The 19,937-nt window shown below is 41.7% G+C and overlaps 1 pseudogene; it reads right to left on the minus strand.

Moving 5' to 3' along the window:
• Positions 1-4,341: 4,341 nt before the first annotated feature.
• LOC148138823 (oncoprotein-induced transcript 3 protein-like) lies at positions 4,342-18,376 on the minus strand (annotated as a pseudogene).
• Positions 18,377-19,937: the final 1,561 nt, after the last annotated feature.

Raw genomic sequence — 19,937 nt, forward strand, 5'->3', positions numbered from 1 at the left:
AAATTTCTGCATTTTAGCGCATTTTTCCTTGTGTTTGTGGGTTCCAATGAGAGAGAAGTAGACATCCGAAATAAGTGACCCTTTCTCCCACTGTATTTGCAACACCGTCAAATTACAACATTTTGCTATCCTCAAATGTATGGCAAAGTATCCAAATCGGACTTTAAAATCTCCAACCTCAGTCTCTGCGAATACTCAATTCAAGGCAATTGTATAAACTGTAATCAAAATACTTAAAAATTTCAGTCAAAAAAATATCAAATTCAGCTGCGCAAAGCGAAACAACAATGTCATTGCAATGAACCAAAAAGGCTTTCTTTTCAGCAGAATACGTGCAAGACTGGAGGATACACAATCACAGTAAAGGGAGAAGTCAAATAAAAATAAACACGAATCAGACCCTATTACTTGGCAGGTTTCCACGATGCGTCGTTCCGCAGGCATAGATAATTACTTCCAGATTGTTTTTATGATGGTATGTATTATAATTCACCTAGTAAAGAGGACATAACTCATGTATCGTCATTTTCTATTCTCTGAAACTGTAAGAGCCTTCCCGGGGATATTAGGCAGGGAGCTTTCAAAGCTGCATGCTGTAATTGCAACAAAGAATTGTTCTTCTTAAATGCAGCTGTCCAAAATCCATTTAGCAGTCTGCCGATATACTGAGAGAACAACGATCGTTGCTATGAGATTCCACCTACCATTCATCGTGTTCCATCTCCTTTAATATGAGGTCTTGTCCAGACTTTGCTCGAACCAATTCCTATGTAGTATCTTTTGATCAGGTCACAGCCCACGTTGAACCTCAAGCATGAACTCCCGAATATACAAAACCCTGTTTGTTATCACTTGTGTTTTCATTTTAACACTTGCACGTGGTTTAAAACTCAACTTTAGCTTACAGTTTAGAGTTATTAGCTGCAAACAAAACCGATTTTGCAATATCAGATTAACGAAAAAAAATCGACGAGGTCTCTGTAAACATAGTTCATCACATGCTTCGAGCTGCATGGATCTCTTTGCCTGTGAGAGGATCTATGTGCTTGTGAATGTGTTTTTGGGTGCTGCGAGTTTCCGTTTTCTGTCTGCAAATCTTTGAGGGTGATTGTTTGTGTATGTTTATGTTTGCGTTTACATGGATCTTCATGTTGTTCTCTTTATGCGTATGAATCCAATCTGTCTCAGTGCGTGATGCATGGTGTGTAAGTTTGTGAATGAACCAGTGTCTCCGTATCTGTCACTGTCTGTCCCCATGGTGGACAAGCAGGATGATGGATCAACAGAACAAACCAGACAGCATTAGGAGGTGGAAAATGTATCTTCTCGGGTGTAGCCCGCCTTCTGGACTGGCGGTCGGTGTAACGGGCGCTGGGTATCAACGGGGTGGGCGGACAGGGTGGTGAGGTGGGGATGGGTGAGCACAGGTAGAGGGTACAGCCTGTTTGGTACATGGGAGAAAGGAATCAATTTGATGGCTAGAAAAAAGGACCGATGAGACGAATGGAAGGGAAAAGGGAGAGGCTATGATGGGTGTTGGGTTACGGGAAAGAACGTTATTTGAAATTAAAGCATTCAGCTTTGAGAACTCTGAGCTGCATGCTGCCTCGATGGAAGATGAGGTGTTGTTCCACCAGTATACAATGCCATCGCTGTGGCAATAGACGACGCCAAAGCTGGCCATGTTGGAAAGGGAGTCGGAATAAGAACTAAAAAGAGCGGAGACTGGTAGATCAGGTCGGCCCCTGCAGGTCTGGCTGAGATATTTGATGAAACTGTTCCTTAGTGTGTATTTGGTCTGCCCAACAAAGAGAAGACCACATCGGGAGGACCTGATGAAGTAAATTAATTTAGATAAGAGGCAGGTGAACCTCTGTCTTAGCTGGAAGGATTGTATGAATCCCTGGATGAAGGCAATGGGGGTGATGTGCCTGTCTGTCCATGCCGTACTATCTGTGGTAGAGGATTGCGATGGTTCATACACACTTTACTGGTAAAATATGACAACTCGGAAACCATCTGGATGGTGGACTGTACATGCGGGGCAAATGGTGGATGGTAAATGAGAATCGAGGTTTACAAAGCAACTTAAAGCGTCAGAGGAATTGTGCATTTATTGTGGAAAAAGTCCTTCTTCCAAATCTGAGTAATTCGATACACCAAAGTACAGTGGATGCAGTGACAATTAGCAAATTTAAGGATGAGTTACATGGCTTTTTACTTGGTAACGGGTTGAAGAAATATAGAGAGAAGGCAGGAAAGTAAGGGTGATGAGCATATCTGCTATCACAGAATGGCCCCTTTCTGCTCCTATCGCTTATGAAGTTATGAACTTATGAGAGAAGAGGTGAAAGAAGAGAAAAATATCGAATGAAGGCATCTTCAAATTAACATTTCTTTTCTATAAGGGAGAATAAACAAGGAAAACGCATACATCTTAACATTTCCTCTCGTTGGAGACCAATCTCGCTAAGACTACCAAATTAAATGTTGGCAGTTAGAAATCCAAGACTTTCAAAACAATGTTGCTTTTACAATTGTCTCGAATTTGTGTACAGATCTGTTCTTTGGTTTCTCCCGAGCTGCTATCAAATTCTGTAATGCATTCCGTGCAATGTGGTTGCTGTTTCTAGATTTTTTGACATTTACCTACGTGATTTCATTTGTGGATACTTTTCAGATCCATCCCTTTGTTTTGCAGTTATAAATTCTCTGATTAGCTTGACATCACCTCATCTGTTATTTTATGACAAATTCTCACGGCCTTTATTCTAACTGAAAGTCGAAGCAGACAGTTCAAAATAATAGAGTCGAAATTTTGCAACTCGTGTTTGAAAGGTAAGTGGAGTATTTAAATGCAGGTGGGGAGCATCTGAAAGCACGTCTGCAAAGTATCAACCAGACAAAAATTATTTACAGAAAGTAAAGTTGTACGGACAATTCTGAATCGTAGAACTGAATCGTAGATTAACGACAACGTGGAAGCAGACCATTCGGCCCAACAAGGCCACATTCACCTTCCAAAGAGCATCACGTTCACTCTCAACTCCATACCTCATTCCTGTAAACCTGCATTTCAGTGACCATTGCACCGAACCTACAAAGCCATGAATACTATCGGCAATTTAGCATGGCTAATTCAACTAGTTTGCAGCTATTTAGACTGTCGGAGGGAACTGGAACATCCATTCAAACTATTTAACTGTCTACCTGGTGAACGCATTGTGCAACTGCAAATTGCAAATTCAAAACTGGCTATTGAGGAGGCCAAAATCATTAGCGAATGTCGACATTCCGGATGTTAACAGGGATAAATCTTGAAAGACTTTATTACGGAATCACATAGAATACTGAAAGCCAGAATTTCTCACAGGCTATCCTGAAAATGTTGATCCCATGTGCCAGAAGTAGCAAGCCCACCCATAGCCTAACGAATTTGACTTAGATTTACCAAAGTATTTCATAGAAAGTCAGTTAACTGGGTTTTTGAATTGAGAACGCGCATACTGCCAAATTCGCCCCTTGCAAAAACCACCGAGCACAAAACCCCTGATATTCGGTATTGATTACCACATTTTTTTTCTGTCTGGCCAGTGTACCAAAGGGGAAAAGGTTATTCTTTGTGTTGTGTATTTCCTGCTGTCAGACAGCTGCCTTCCGTGTATAGCTAAGTTGCAAGCAAAGAACAATAGTAGAGGCTCTGACCTGAGAGCCTGCTCTGCCACTCAATATGATTGTGGCTGGCTAAACTACACGTGACATATTCAAAGCATATAAGATCTAATTTAATGGGTGGAGCCGGACATAATTTTCCCTCTTGTGTAACCAATGGGATCCATCAAGATTTGTCTTTTAAAAATGGGTCATCCATTTAAGACAGAAATGAAAAATGTCCCAGTTGTTCTGTTAAACTTCGGTGAGTTTTCGGGGTCTCCCTTCCTCAAAATTCAGCGAATGCAGGCAATAGAATTTTTTTGTTGAATGATCACTGAATACTGAGTGGATGAAAGACTATCTTTGAATTTGGAGCTGAGGTTAAAATCAGATCGGGGATCACATTGGATCATTTGAGCAGGCTGGAAGGGTCGAGGGCCCTGCACTTGTTGTTCGCCATTTGTTAAAAGGGCCATCTATGCTTAAATGTAGCATACGGTGGGGAAAAGTGCAATATAAAGCATATTCGTTACCACTATAAAGGAAGCACGTTTCTATTCAACAACAGAACTAACTGCTAATGGTTTGCTTTGGTTATGTCAGAAGTGTGAAGGCCAATTCGGTTGTAGCAATCCAGTGATCATTATGGCAAGGCGATGCCTGGGTGTTTGGGCCTCATGACCACACTCAGTTTCCTTCAGGTCCTGAAGCGACCACAGCCACACAGTGTCCCTCCTCCTGGACTAATTCCACATTCCTCCGGGCTCGCTCATTGACCATTTCCTGAAGATTTAATGCACAATGAAAAACAAGATGTTTACACTGAGATTAGGAGACGAAGCGGAGTCAAAAGGTATTGTCAAATGGAGACAGGAGCAGGGAGGGGAATGGCGCAAATTGAGAAGCACACAAAGTGGACTGGAATGAGAGACAGGGACAAGGAGAGGAGAAAAAAACGAGAGGCGATGGCATCATTTCCGTAACACCAGTGAAAGGGGAGAAACATGGGGTGGGGGGGGGGGTGGTTGGCGAGAGTGATATATAATAGGACAGTAATAGAAGACAAAACTTGATGGAGAAATCAAAACATGAAAGGAAGCGAAGAAGCAAAAATCATAAGAAGGTCATTCAGCTTTCCTCTCGATCTTTTGTCCGTGTGATGCAAGCAGAAAATATGAGAGGTTTATCATTGCTTAGCTCCTCCCCAAAACAGTTATTATATGCAGTTGCGGGGGCGAGGATGATGGTCGAACTCGTGGGGTGGCATTGGATGTGGGTAATTTGCGTCTGCCCTCTTTGTATAGTGGAATCTCTTACCGTCTTCAGCGTGATTTTCTTCGCCTTTTTGTTGTCAATCTCTGCATCCGAAGTGATCATCACATGAACCCATTGATGCGGAGAGCCTAAATGCAATATTTACGACATCAAACAAATTACACACACATGTAGTTCTGGACAGGATATAGTATTGATTTATAAAATGTCCCTACCAGATTGGATTCACTTTTGTCTTGCTCGTACTTGTTTGTTCTATCTGCACATCTGTATATTGCTATTCTGCCTTCAGTTCACTATTCTTATCTGCACTCTCTCTTCCCTCAATTACCATGCTTCACTCTATGCTTCTAATGGCCTGCTGCTCTTTGATTCCATTTCACAGGCAATTTATTTCCATGCTTACGCAATTCCAGACTTCCCGTTTCACCTTCGCCTCATGATCAGAGTGATCAATAAATGACACATGAAGGGTTAGGGAGACACAGGTGGAGGGAAATAGATGTAGATAGGAAGACCCAAATGCAGAGGATTTCAAAAGGAAGGACTGAAGGTGGTGTTTGGTATTAAAGACGAAGCTTCGTGAACCAGTTTGAAGGTTCTACAATAACTGATCCACCCTGCAGTGTATGCCCCACTTAATATTTTTGATCGTCAATGGTGGTAAAAGAACTGTATACATAGCATTGAGTTAACAGGAGTCATCACACGAATACAGATAATACAAGTGAGTCAATGATTTCCAGGACGCAACCTCAATTGCTAGAGTAAGTTTGGTGGATGTTCAAGAAAACAATTAATGAGCAAATACTCGACATGAGAAAACACTTGTGAACAACTTTCTGGTTAATCCAAAGATATTCGGCAAGTAAATCAAGATGAAGTGAATAACCATGGAACGATCAGTCCCTAACAAACGATCAGTTTGTGTCTAGTGGGCACACACTGGAAGAGTATTAAATGAGACACAATATTTAATCAGCTAAGTCCGCATTGCTTTGTTACCTGGAGGTCATGGCTCAGAAGGCTTGTTAATTATTTTGAAGAGGTGTTCAAGTGTTTGGCAGGCTATCAATTAATCAGTATTTCGGAAATAAATTTGACACAACTCCAAGCCAAAACGCATGAAGTTATAATTGCAAAGGATGCAGCGGAATTTGGCAATTCTGATTTAAATAAAAATGCCCAAAAACATAGCAGTTGGTTATGCTAAAGGCCAGTGTGTGGAACAGGTATCAGTGGGTACCACTGTTATCATTGTTGGGTCACTTAATCTTTGAGATGTTCACAAACAACTTTGATCTGCAGATGCGAATTTCGGAGAGTAGTCACACGGGCATGCTAAATAAGATTGCAGGTTATGCAAAGCTTAAAGTTTGTGAGAACATTTGTAGCTCGGGTGCTCGTTGCTGTGGTTCTGTTCGCCGCGCTGGAAGTTTATGTTGCAAACGTTTCGTCCCCTGTCTAGGTGACATCCTCAGTGCTTGGGAGCCTCCTGTGAAGCGCTTCTGTGGTGTTTCCTCCGGCATTTATAGTGGCCTGTCCCTGCCGCTTCCGGTTGTCAGTTTCAGCTGTCCGCTGTAGTGGCCGGTATATTGGGTCCAGGTCTATGTGTTTGTTGATGGAGTTTGTGGATGAGTGTCATGCTTCTAGGAATTCCCTGGCTGTTCTTTGTTTTGCTTGCCCTATAATGGTAGTGTTGTCCCACACAACCGGAAGCGGCAGGGATAGGCCACTATAAATGTCGGAGGAAACACCACTGAAGCGCTTCACAGGAGGCTCCCAAGCACTGAGGATGTCACCTAGACAGGGGACGAAACGTTTGCAACAAAAACTTCCAGCTCGGCGAACAGAACCACAGCATACAAAGCTTAGCCAAGTTGGTGACATTAAATATATTTATACATATATTAGATGAATGGATTTTGTCAGGTGACATTTTTAACCTGATAAATGTGACGAACCAACAACCAAGGCTTGGTATTAGAGAAGGGAAAAGGGGAAAAGCATTCCTGAAGAAGGGCTTATGCCCGAAACGTCGATTCCCATGTTCCTTGGATGCTGCCTGACCTGCTGCGCTTTTCCAGCAACACATTTTCAGTTCTGAGAGGAGAAAACTCATGTTACAGCCCTTGTTCACAGATACATGAATCTGGCAGGAGAATTCAACCGGGTAGTTGACAAGCCGCATTGGATTCTTGTCATTTTGAGGCATCCGATTGTGAAAACAACATGGTGGTCAATTTGAATCTGCAGAAAGATTTGCTCAGTTCATTGCTGAACTACTTTTGCAGTTTTGGTCATCACACTGTCGGAAGATGTGGTTGCACTGGAAAGGGTCAAAAGAATGTTTGTCAGGAGGTTGCCTTGGATGAAGCTATGAAGAGGTTATGCATATCGTTTTTTGTTTTGAGCGTGAAAGTTTGAATGGGGATCCCAGACTGGTAGACAAGATAAGCACAGGCATGAACAGGGTGAAAAGAAAGCCGCTGTTTCTCTTCGTAGAAATATCCATATCAGGGGAAAAGTATTGAAGTGAAAGGCAGAAAGCTTACAGGATGTTGAAAGAATATCGTTTTCGCTTGATGTGTTTCGGTTTTGATTGAACTGTACTGGTGGGAAACAGCAATAACTGTACTGGTGGGAAACGTCACGAAACTTTGAAAGTACTTGGATGAGCATTCAAAGGAACATACGATTAAAGACTATCGGTCGAGTGCGGCAAAGTTGGACTTGCGAAGTTGGTATTATTACCATTGTCAGTATAAACTTAATCGGTCAATCAGGCTCTCCAGTAATTTATCATTCTCGTGGTAACTACTGAGAACCATTACATTCTATGCACCTCAGTTAATACATTCCAAACTCCTCAGTCATTACATCTAACTCCACTTAGCCACTGCATTCCACTTCCCTCAGTCGCTACACAATACCCTGACTCACTACTTCTTAGTTAGGTCAGCTATCCAAGCTATCAGTCAGGTAAAGTTACTGACACTGCCTTTATCGTAAGTCCATTCTTGATCGGCTAAGTAGACCGAAACTGCGTACAATATTCAGTCGTGTTCTCATTTAAGGCATGTACAATTATCACAAGACATGCCAGATCCTATATTCAAAACGACTTGCTTTGAAAAGCGACATTTCATTTGCTTCTTGACTTACCTGCATGACTTCCTTTTGCAGCTAGGACAATCAAATCTTTTTGCACATTGCACTGTCTCAATATACAGCCATTTTGATTTTAAACTGTCTTCGCCTTTTTGCTGCTACAATTGACTTCATCCTGCATTGTTTTCCACACTCACTCAACTTGTCAAAACGACACTGAAATTATCTGCATTTTCTCGCAAGTCATCACGCCACACAGCTTGGTGTTCATATACTTTCCCTGATTTGTACCATAACCTACAAATCCCTCACCTTGCTCAGCATCAGTCTGAAGGTTATAAAATTCCGTCGGGTTGGATGGAAGAGTAAACGAATTCAAAGTAGAAGTCTCAGACCCTGAAGAGTCAGGCGAGGCAATGTCAATCGAAAATGTTGTCGATAGATCCTTGTGTCTTTGAGTTGGTACTCTTTCTGCAATAGGAAGAAAGGATGGTGGCATATGAGCTTACAGGTGATGCATCGTGTACTGTTTTGAAACATTACATAATCATTAGATAATGCATCTACTTCGCAAATAAACCCACTCCATACTTGCACTGCGTGTCTCAATAAAATACTCTTAGTGGGGTCGGACGATAGAATCAGAGCAGTGCCAAACCCGAAGTCGTCACAAGAGCACAGGTGTCATAAAATTGACAAGAAATTGCCAGAACCACGTCAATACCGACACGGAGAAATGTTTGATGGATGAGAAAGAAGAGTTTATCGAGATAAACAAGTGCATAAGATAACTCTGGCGGGTAACATTAAGGGGAGTATACACAGATTCTATGAATATATCAAAAGGAAATGAATTCTGGGTAAGGAGTTGGTGGACGAAGGTGGCAATTGTTGCTTTAACTGAAGCACATTGGCAAAACGCTGAAACATTACTTTACAGATGTCTTTTTTTTTTTCACCAGGAGGACAATACAAGCACAAAATGTCAGAATTTATGTTAAGAGGCGAGGAGGTATGGGAGGACTTTTTTAAAAAAATTAACAGTGGTCAAATATTCAGTTTTTAACAATACGGTTGCTCAGGAAGTTAATTCGAATTGCCTGAGCCAAATTTTCCAGTTGAGATCGTGTCGTAGAGAGGATGAAAGAAGGTTCGAGAACGACTAACGCCAAAACTTACATTCGACTATAATCTCGTAAACAAATACTGGGGAGCAATTGACCAGTAACCCTCATGTAATTATTAGGAAGGCTTTTGAAGAAAGAACAAGTGAAGCATAACATGAGTTTTCATTTGGCGAACCAAACATTGAAAGGGTATTCACTGCCTCTTTGCCAAAGGGAGATGTTATAAAAAAAAGCCTACTGGAATATTTCTACGAGGTAACAAAATGCTTGACATTTTATATAATTTATAATAATTTCTACAATAACTTTCACAAGATCCAACATGGGAGACTTAGGTAAAAATGTAAAAACGCGGCAAATTTAACAAGTAGGTTCCACGATTTTCAGAATGATGGGAGAAAGGTGGTCTGTTGTTGAATTGGCAGCAGTGTGTACGACAGTGATCATTGCTGGTTCACTTATTTTTCATATTCTTAAGTAAAATAGATTTGTACCTTCAAATTTGAATGTGTGAGCACTGAGGACCTTTATTAAATTATGATGATACAAAGATTGGCCAATTAAGTACATTGAGGAACACGTTATTCAGTGACACATGGATACAAATACTTTGCCAGGTAGACGGTTGTGTGCCAAGAAGGAAGAATACGTGTCACAACTTAATCAATGATTGGACATTTGGAATCAAAGAAGAAAAGAAGTGTCTTGCAGTGTGTGGACCCAGATTCCTGAATGTGTCAAGACAGGTTGACGAGATAATTAAAGAAGCACATTGGTTAATTCCATTTCCCAGGAGCTCTTTCGCTCATAAATGCAGGGAGATAAGATTTCAGATGCAAATGACTGTGTTTCAGTCAATGTTGGAGTACTGTGAGCATACTGGTCAATGCACGATAGAAAGATTTGATTGCTCTGGAGTCGGTGCACAGAATATTTTCCACAAAGGTGCCTTGAATAGAGCTATATAGAAAGTTTGGATACGCTGGAGTTGTTCCCTTTGGAGAGGAAGGTGCTGAATTGGTCGTGACAGCGTGGTTGAGATAAGATAGGGCATCGACAAGCTGAAAAAAAGACAACCTTATAGAAGCTAATGTAACAAATGACGCAACTGTCAAGTGCAAAGTAAAGGCTGAGGAGATTTTTGGAGTTGAAGCATATGGACAGAAGCAATATTGGGATTTGAAATACATTGGCTGGGAGTTTTTCTGCTCATCAACATCTCAACAGGTAAAATGCAGTGAACCAGCATTTGAAGTGTCATAATATTCAAGACTACGGGTTATATTTGGAGGACTGGAGAATTATGAAGGTGGTGATATGCCATTATTCAAATTACCTCTGTGGTCGGACTGGAATCTATAACTCTGTGTTTTCTCTCCTGCATCATTGCATTCAACTCACTCTTTCACTTCATCCCAATCACCTCAGTCATTAAATTACTCACGAAATCCCATTTTTGTCAAATGTGACTTCTCAGTTCCCAGTTCACGATTTCGACTGAGTTAAGACATTGACTCCCACTTCCACCAGTCACGAGGTCGTACCCGCTCAGTCACGACATCCTGCTGTCTGATTTACTGAATTCCATTCACCTTAATCACGGTCTTCTAACCTTGTCGGTCAACACATCAAATTCCCCTCCAAAACTCAACTTCACTTCCTTAAGTCACTCACTTCATCACTCCTCCCATGCCAGTCACAACATCCCACCATCTTCAGGCACTATGTTATATTCCCATCAGTAACAAAGTCCCAGTCCAATCATGCACAGTATTCTGTTACCGTCAGTAAAAGCATTACCCTCCATTCGGGAACTATATTCTATTCCTTTCATTGACAACATCCCACTCCCGTCACGTGCTTTATTCTACTCCAGTCTTTAACAACATCACACTGGGCTGGAGCATTTTACCGCTCGACCATCAAGCACTATTTCACACTTGGATGAGTTACAACATCCTTCTCCTATCAGTCTGCCAATTCATTTTTCCTCACTTCAGCATCCGCCAAGTTCTACTCTATCTCAGATGTTCATCTGAACTGCTCAGAATTACACTTGGACTTTGCGATTTTTGGGACTTTTTGTATAACAGGTTGAAGTTCAGGTTGCAGTTTGCGCCCTGCACTGGGAGGTTTGTTACCAGCTGGTTCTTTACCACACGGCTTAACATAATCAGTGAGCCTCTGTTGAAGCACTGTCTTCTGTCCTGCTTTTTGTTTAAGTGTCTTGGTCTGTTAAACTGGGTGATATCATTTCCGGTTCTTTCCAAAGAGGTTGGCAAATAGGATTACTACAGATGTGCTTATTGATGGAGTTTCGGTTTGAATGCCAGGGATTGCAGAATTCACGTGCGTGTTTACATTTGGCTGTCTGAGAATGGATGTGATATTGATGTCGTGTATTTTTTTATCCGTGTGTTAAGATACTAGTTATAGATGATCATGTCTTTTAATGACTAGTAGATGTTTGTATATCCAGGAGGCTAGATTTCTTCCTGGCTGTAGGGTGTAGTGTTTGATGTAGCCCTTATAGGGTATTTTGTAAATTACATTCGAATTAGGGTTTGGTCATAAAGTGTCCTTTAGGTTCATCAGTAGCAGTTCCATTCCATTGGTAGATTTGTGGGCTACTATCACTGAATCGGACAAATAAGCAGGAAATTAGCAATCAGGATAAACGAACACCAACTAGGTATCAACATTCATGACCAGCTATCACAACCATCCTTACACACAGTCGAAGAAGGACACCACTTTGATTGTGACAGCACATCTATTTTTGGACAGACGAAACAAAGACAGGCACGGGAATTCCTAAAAGCCTGGCATTCAAACAGGAACTCCAACAATAAACACATCGATTTCGACCCCATTCACCAACCTCTGAGAAAAAAGAAACAATAGTTATGTCACCCACCTAACAGACCAAAAAAATAAACAAAAATTGGGACAGTACACCATTAGTTGAACGGAGGCTCACATTTGACGAAACGTCTGAGAAAGAAATAATGAAACACAGAACATCGATCAATGAGGTGCAGAACAGGCCATTCGGTCCTCGATGTTGTGCCAAACGATGAACTAGTCTAAGCCCGACACTACCCCATCATCATCCATGTGCTTATAGTTATGTTTGAATCTCACTAATGTTGGTGAGTTAACTACATTGGCAGGCAGGGCATTCCATGCCCTTAACACTCTATGAGTGAAGAAATTGCCTCTGACTTCTGTCTTAAATTTATCATGCATCAATTTGTAGCTATGACCCCTCGTTCAAGTTGATGGCATCATCACTGGAATAAAAGACTTTCATGTCAACCCATTCTAATCCTCTGATCGTCTTGTATGCCAATATCAAATCCCCTCTTGGCCTTTTCCTTTCCAATGAGAATACAATTAAAGTCTCTCAGCCTTTCCTCATAAGGCCTTCTCTCCAGACTACGCAACATCCTGGTAAATCTCCTCTGCATCTTTTCCAATGTTTCCACATCCTTCCTGTAATGGGGGGACCAGAACTCTACACAATATTCCAAGTGCGGCTACACTTGTGTTTTGCATAATTGCAGTTTGACATTACGGCTCCGGAACACAATCCCTCTACCGATGAAACATACCATAATGCATGCCTTCTTAACAGCACAACCTGGTTGACAATTTTCAGTGAACTATGTACATGGACTCCAAGATCCATCTGCACATCCACACTGCCAAGAATCTTTCCATTGACCCAGTATTCGGTCTTCCTGTTATTCTTCTCAAAATGAATCTCCTCACATTTATCAACATTGTACTCCATTCGTCACCTCTTAGCCCAATTCTGCAGTTCATGCAAGTCTCCCAAAACCTGCAACATTATTCCAAACTATCCACTACTCCAACGACATTAAAGTCATCTGCAAATTTACTAACACATTCACCTACCCCTGCCTCCAAGTCTATTATAAAAACTACAAATAGCAGTGGTCCTAAAACAGATTGTTGCGGCACACCATTAGGAAGCTGACGCCAGTCTGAATATTTTCCATCAAACACTAATTGATGCTTTCTTGCAGAAAGGCAATTTCCAATCAAAACTGCTAAATTAATCTCAATTCCATACTCTGCATTGTCTCCAACTGCCTAGCATGTGGAAACTTATCAAAGGCTTTCCTCAGGTCCATGTATACCATGTCAACTGCCCTACCCTCATCGACAAGCTTGGTTAACTTCTCAAAAAACTCAATGAGGTCGGTGAGACTTGGCCTGTCTTTGATGTAACCATGTTGACGACCTGCAATCCGATCTCGGCAGAGCCCACACACAACTTCCCACTTCTATCTTTGAATGGCGCGATCACGATTCTCGTCATCCTTTTCTTCCTCACAAAATTATAGAAAGCTTCATTGTTCTCCTTTATTTTGCCTCCTAAAGACTGCTCATGTCTTCTCGTTGATCTTCTGAACTCTCTCTTTAAATTCTACCTAGCAAATTTGCAACTGTCCGTCGTCTCACCTGAACCATGTCGCCTCATGGTCACATAAGCCTCCTTCTTCCGCTTAACAAGCGATGCAATTTCTTTAGTAAACCACAGTTACCTTATGTTATCACTTCGCCCGTGCCTGGCTGGGATATATGTATCAAGGAAATGCAATATCTGTTCCCTCAACCAGCTCCACATTTCGAATATCTCTATCCCTGTATTTTGCTACCCCTTTCATTGCATCCGATGTCTTGCCTAATCGTATTATAATTGCCCTTCCACAATCTGTATCTCATGCCTGCGGCATGTTCTATCCATCTTCGTCTCTGAACTAATCGAAACCGAATTATGGTCTCTTTCCAAAGTACTCATCTGATACTAAATCAAACACCTGGCCTGGTTCATTACCAAGTATTAGACACATTGTTGCCGTCACTCTTATCGACCCTTAGACATACTGTGTCAGAAAACCTGCCTGCACACATTGTACGAAAACTAATCCATTCGACGTCCTCGAAATATAGCATTTCTCATGAATGCTGTGGGATTTAAAGCCCCCCATAATGACCACGCTGTACATTTCACTTCCACCCAGAATCGTTTTGCCGAAACTCTCCTCCATATTAGGTGAGGTACGTTGGCTCAGTGGTTAACACTGCTGCCTCCCAGCACCAGGATCCCAGGTTCAATTTCAGCCTCGGGTGACTGTCTGAGTGGAGTTTGTGCATTTTACCTGTGTCTGCGTGGGTTTCCTCCGGGTGCTCAGATTTCCTCCCACAGTACAAAGATGTGGAGGTCAGGTGAAGTTGCAATGCTAACTTGCCCCAAAGTGTTAGGTCAATTGTCAGAGAGGAATGGGTCTTTCTGGGTTACTCTTCTGAGGGTCGGTGTGGACTGGCTCGGCCGAAGTGCCTGTTTCCACACTGTAGGGAATCTAATCTAATCCCTGGAAATCTGCGGAGGCCTATAAGTAACCTCCCAGCAGTGTAACCTCTCCTCTCTTGTTTCTCACCACAGCCCATGCTCTCTCAATAGACGAGTCCTCGTTAGAAGTTCTTTCGACTACCATTATACTTGTCTTGACTAACAAGGCCACACTTCCCACACACCCTATTTTACCTCCTTCCCTGTTCTGAATGGAAGATGTAAACCCTGGAACCTACAACATCCATTCCTCCCCCTGCTCTATCCACGAATAGCCACAGCATTGAAGTCCCAGGGACCTATCCATGCTGCAAGCTCACCGACATTATTTCGGATATTTCTGGCTTTGATGAAGACTCACTTCAAACCAATTTGCTAACTGCCAGCCCATTCCTATGACCACGAAATCCTGTCCATGTCCTCCCTCCTGTCCTCCTTCTGCGCATTGGAACTACACCTCAGGTTCCCATTCTCCTGGTGAGTTAGTTTAACCCCATCCGAATAGCGCCAGCAGATTTTCCACCCAGTATATGTAGACCCACCAGCTCAGCGAGCGAACTCACAACCGGACACTTGGTCTCTTCTGTATTCTGTACGCTCCCATGGAGGTAGAGTGTGAGTTACATGGAGAGCACTTATGTTTTCCAGAAATTACGGACAGGACCACATAGTATCTCATCTCATTTTTGCTTACCGAATAAGGCGTGCTTGTAACATTCTAACGGACTCGCGTGAAATCTCAGAACCACACTGTGGCTGGTAAATTACTTATGACGTACCTGCACAATATCCAGCATTACAGAATTGTGTCGGCTTCAACTCATACACAAAGAATGTGGAACATTTCTTGATGATGATGTCTTGCCTGGAGGAGCAGTTATTATTATTCCAATTAAAACAGATAGTCCTACTTACCTCCCCTTCACTCACGGAGGGATGGCGTCCTGCAATTCATTTTGTTTTAGTCGGAAATGATTAAAAGATAAAATGAACAGTACGTAATGGAGAATTAAATATGGTAGATAAATAGGTGGTTATACCATTTAACCAGCCTGTACTCCTTGTGCAGCAGTGATCAATTGGGATAGCATTCTCTGGAATCATCCATTCACCAGAACCGAAATAAAAATTACAGAGTCAGCTCCTGATCTGATCACATATATTACCAGACTGGTAAAATGTCCGAGACTTCCACAATCTGTGCCCCTTTCAAAAACATGCACTCTGAATGAAATATTTCCCTCCAGCCCGAATATATACTGTTAGCCCTTGGCTCAGGTTCAGGTATTTGCAAGATTGTACGGAGGATTTACTGCATAGAAAGTGGACATTCTATCTACTGTTTTCTTTTCAATTATTCACACATACACGAACTTTCAAGCATGACCTATAGATATCCTCTCATCAACATTAAACTATCCTGGTTTATCCTCAAGTGTTTTACGATCTTTATTCCATTAAACACGTAACAAAAGTTGAAGTCAATACCCGTCCCTGTGGTCGTGAGCTGAACATTCAAATTATTCTCTTGATACAGGAGCATGTTCAGACTTCTCCATTAGATTCATGATTAACCCTCACAGCGATTGTCTCATTAATGCTTGATTGAATCACTTTCAAAGAGAACACAGTTCTCTTCGTGTAAATTAATGAAAGACCGTGAATACCAGAGTAGGTGCCCCTCATTTGCATAACCAGAATAACATCAAGACCAAAAGAAAATGTTGTGCTCCTGATGTGGAGCACCAAACTGTGGACTGTGCTATTTCTGTAAATTAACTGATGGCTCTGGAGACAGGAAATGTGTGCTGCATTTCAATTGTGGTGTGATAAATGTTTAAAACAGAGTTACACATGATTATGAACGAGTTTGCTTTTAATTTTATAAAAATATCACGAGTCCTTCCCTAAAATACATTTATGTTTCTCTCTTTGCGAAACATGATGTTTTCAGTTTCAACAATGAGGGAGATAAGTTTAGTATTCCGGAATTACAGATGTTTTTGTTTCACTCCCACCAATTCCCTCATAGCTTGACACTGGTGCCTAGGACAATGAAACCATTGACAGTGCAAACAGTGAGCCATCACCCTGACTTTTACAATTATACTAACGTTCCAAGAAAGCTCACTCTTTACCTATTAAAGCTGTACCATCCCTGTTGGAGATTGTTACCACACTCATCTCGGTATAAGCATTCTTTTAGACCCAATTTAATGCTCCTCCTGGTCGGATCGAAGACTGTGTGGTTCACACATGGATCAGCGATTTTGCTGTTTGGGACTGAGGGTCACAAAAAAAAACTGTTTAATATTATGTTGTAAAGAACAGTGAATTTGACATAGCAACATGAGCTGCCAGAAGCATCAAAACTATAATTGATATTAGCAGGGACGAGTGACACACTAATCTGGAACGACTGAAGTTCCAATTGTCGTCATTTGCGAAGTAGAGGTTGAGTGCAGTTTTTAACAAAAAAACATTGAAAGTCACGAGTGGTTTTGACAGTGTCGATTACGAGAGAAAGTGATCGTATTGACAGAAATATTGAAAAGAAGAAAGAAGTGGGGGGCACGGTCGCAAAGTAGTTAGCACTGCTGCTTCACAGCGCCTGAGACCCGGGTTCAATTCCCGCCTCAGGCGACTCCTTGTGTGGAGTTTGCACATTCTCCCTGTGTCTGCGTGGGTTTCCTCCGGGTGCACCGGTTTCCTCCCACAATCCAAAAATGTGCAGGTTAGGTGAATTGCCCGTAGTGTGAGGTAAATGTAGGCGAATGGGTCTGGGTGGGTTACGCTTCGGCGTGTCAGTGTGGACTTGTTGGGCCGAAGGGCCTGTTTACACACTGTAACTAATCTAATATTAAAGTCTAATCAGTTGCTTGAGTCATTGAGTCATAGAGATTACAGCACGGAAACAGACCCTCCGGTCCAACCCGTCGATGTTGACCAGTTACCCCAACCCAATCTAGTCCCATTTCCAAGCACATATTCCTACCCAGCACAAACAATTCCTACTCATATACACATCCAAATACCTTTTAAATTTTGCAATTGCAATTGCACCAGATTCCACTACTTCCTCTGGCTGCTATGTACATACACGTACCGCCCCCTGTGTGAAAAGCTGCCCCTTAGGTCCCTTTTATAACTTCCCCCGCTCACTCGAAGCCTCTGCTCTCTCCTTGTGGACTCCCCCAACCCAGGAAAAAAGACGTTGTCAATTTATTCTCTCCATGCTCCTCAGAATTTAATAAACCTCTATAAGGTAAATTAATGATATTCTGAAATGCAGATACATTGTTCTCCGCAGCTATTGGTATCAGGAACGTTTGCCGAAGAATCTAATGGGGACAGTGGCAATCCGCTCTATGAGATGGAATTGGATGCGTATCAGAACAGGTGAGGTGAAGGGTTATGAAGTGATTGCAGAAAATTGGTACTTGGCAAAGGACACATTCTGAGACACAGCAGAGTCACGACATGCTAGTTGGCTTCCTGTTCTTCTTAAGCATTTCGTTGAAGTCTAGTGTCGTGTAATGGATACTGTAGTGCTCTTTCCGAAATAATTATAAATTTTATGCTAATAGTTAATAACAAGGGAGACAATTTGACAGAGTAGTGCCCATTCAGTATATTACATAATTGTTTCTTTTTTTCCGTAAGATTAACTCCTATCAGCACTGAAAATACAAAAGGTTTTTTAATACGATCACAAATGCACGATAGGTTATGTTTATGCGTGATTAAAACAATTAAACAGAGTGAAGTTTGAATGAATGTTCAGGAACTTACACATCAAACCGAGAAACAGCAGTAGAGTCCTCATGCCACTGTGTGATAATCTGTAAATGGGAACAGAGAATTACTATTAGAAAGTGTCAATGAAGAGCGACAGTATGGGAGATAAATTAAAGATTGGTCGTCCTTGAATACGAATTACTATGAGTGGGTGGCTTCAAACCATCTTACATTCACTGGGGCAACTGCAGGAAAAATTAGATGAACGTCTGTGTTCCACCGGAACAACCACAGACAGGGTGCGATCGAACTCTCTTCATCATTATTATCATCAACAGAATAAGAAGCACCTCTCTCACATTTGAGCATCTATCTGTACACGTCCTTACAACTTCCATCTCATGTGTGCAAGTAACAGTTACTGCAAGGTAATTGTAGTCCGAACATCACAATTACCAGAACCTCAACTGACTTGATTGCTATGTTCTAAACAATGAACCAGCTCCTTTTACTGTTTCATTACATGGTAATCTTTGAAAACAACTCCAATTGCAAAGACTTCAATCGGTAGAGGATAACCAGTCCTCCCATCAAGTGAATATAAGTGACAGCTTTATGAGCTTGTTAGCGTGTTCCTTTAGTTCATTCCGGCTTACCTGTCTCTTTTGAAGTCAGTTTCGCTGTGGAGTATTCCAGTTCAGCTGGTACCTTTTTAGTCCCATCAAACTTCTGCTGTGCATTGTGCCAGTTGCACAACAACTCACACTACATCCTCAGAAGACTCTGAATAAAGTGCTGGTTGGCTACATAATCAATGATTTAAATTGTGGCAACTTCAATGCAAATTAAATATTCTTTTATGAAATGGCATACAGAAAGAGAACAATGACACATCTTTCCTGGCGTTGGAACGTGTTGTTTGGTTGTACTTGATCCTAATGTTCGCATTTGACTACCGCCACACATCCACACCCTCACACAAATGATGCAGGAATATTAGAATTGGCAGAGTACATGACCATGCTGTTGCCAGCACCGTCCAGCCTTCCTGAATTTGCATGGTCGCTAATCTGGCACTTGCAACGGACAGTACATCGGGCAGCAGACTTGAGTACTTGCTGCGTTTGGGATACTAGGGCCCTGACAAGGCTGACAAACATTGCAGTTTGAATCTATGACTTTTAGTTCCATGTTCACCATTAATCTCTGACGTGTTCTTCATCAATTTCGGATCCTCTAATACTATCAGGTTCTCAAAAAGTGATAGCGTCTGCACAAGCCTAACACCACTATTCGTGTTAAGGTGTAAAATAGTGCCAGCGAGCGTGTCCGTTTCAAGACATTTCAAATTTTCAGAAAATACATTACTACCCGGGTATATATTAATTTCAGGATGGTATAAATTTCAGGTTTAGCCCTCGAATCAGACTCTGTGTAAGTTTTAGCGCCTGTCTGTAATAGGGTCGTTATCATTTTTGCAGTTTCTATTAAGTGCAAGTTGTGCTTTAGTTAAAAAGACTGCATTGTCTTTTGGCTTTGTATCAATTTCAGAGCCGGGAATAATTCTGAGTATGTGTCGGGTTAAGGGTCTGTAATATTTTTACAGGGTCTACATTAGTTTCTGAACGTGCATCAAATTCAGAGACGTA

The sequence above is a fragment of the Chiloscyllium plagiosum genome, unplaced genomic scaffold, assembly GCF_037043375.1.
Source record: "Chiloscyllium plagiosum isolate Xiang-an unplaced genomic scaffold, Cpla_swu_hap1 HiC_scaffold_39, whole genome shotgun sequence".
In the NCBI taxonomy this organism is placed as follows: Eukaryota; Metazoa; Chordata; class Chondrichthyes; order Orectolobiformes; family Hemiscylliidae; genus Chiloscyllium; species Chiloscyllium plagiosum.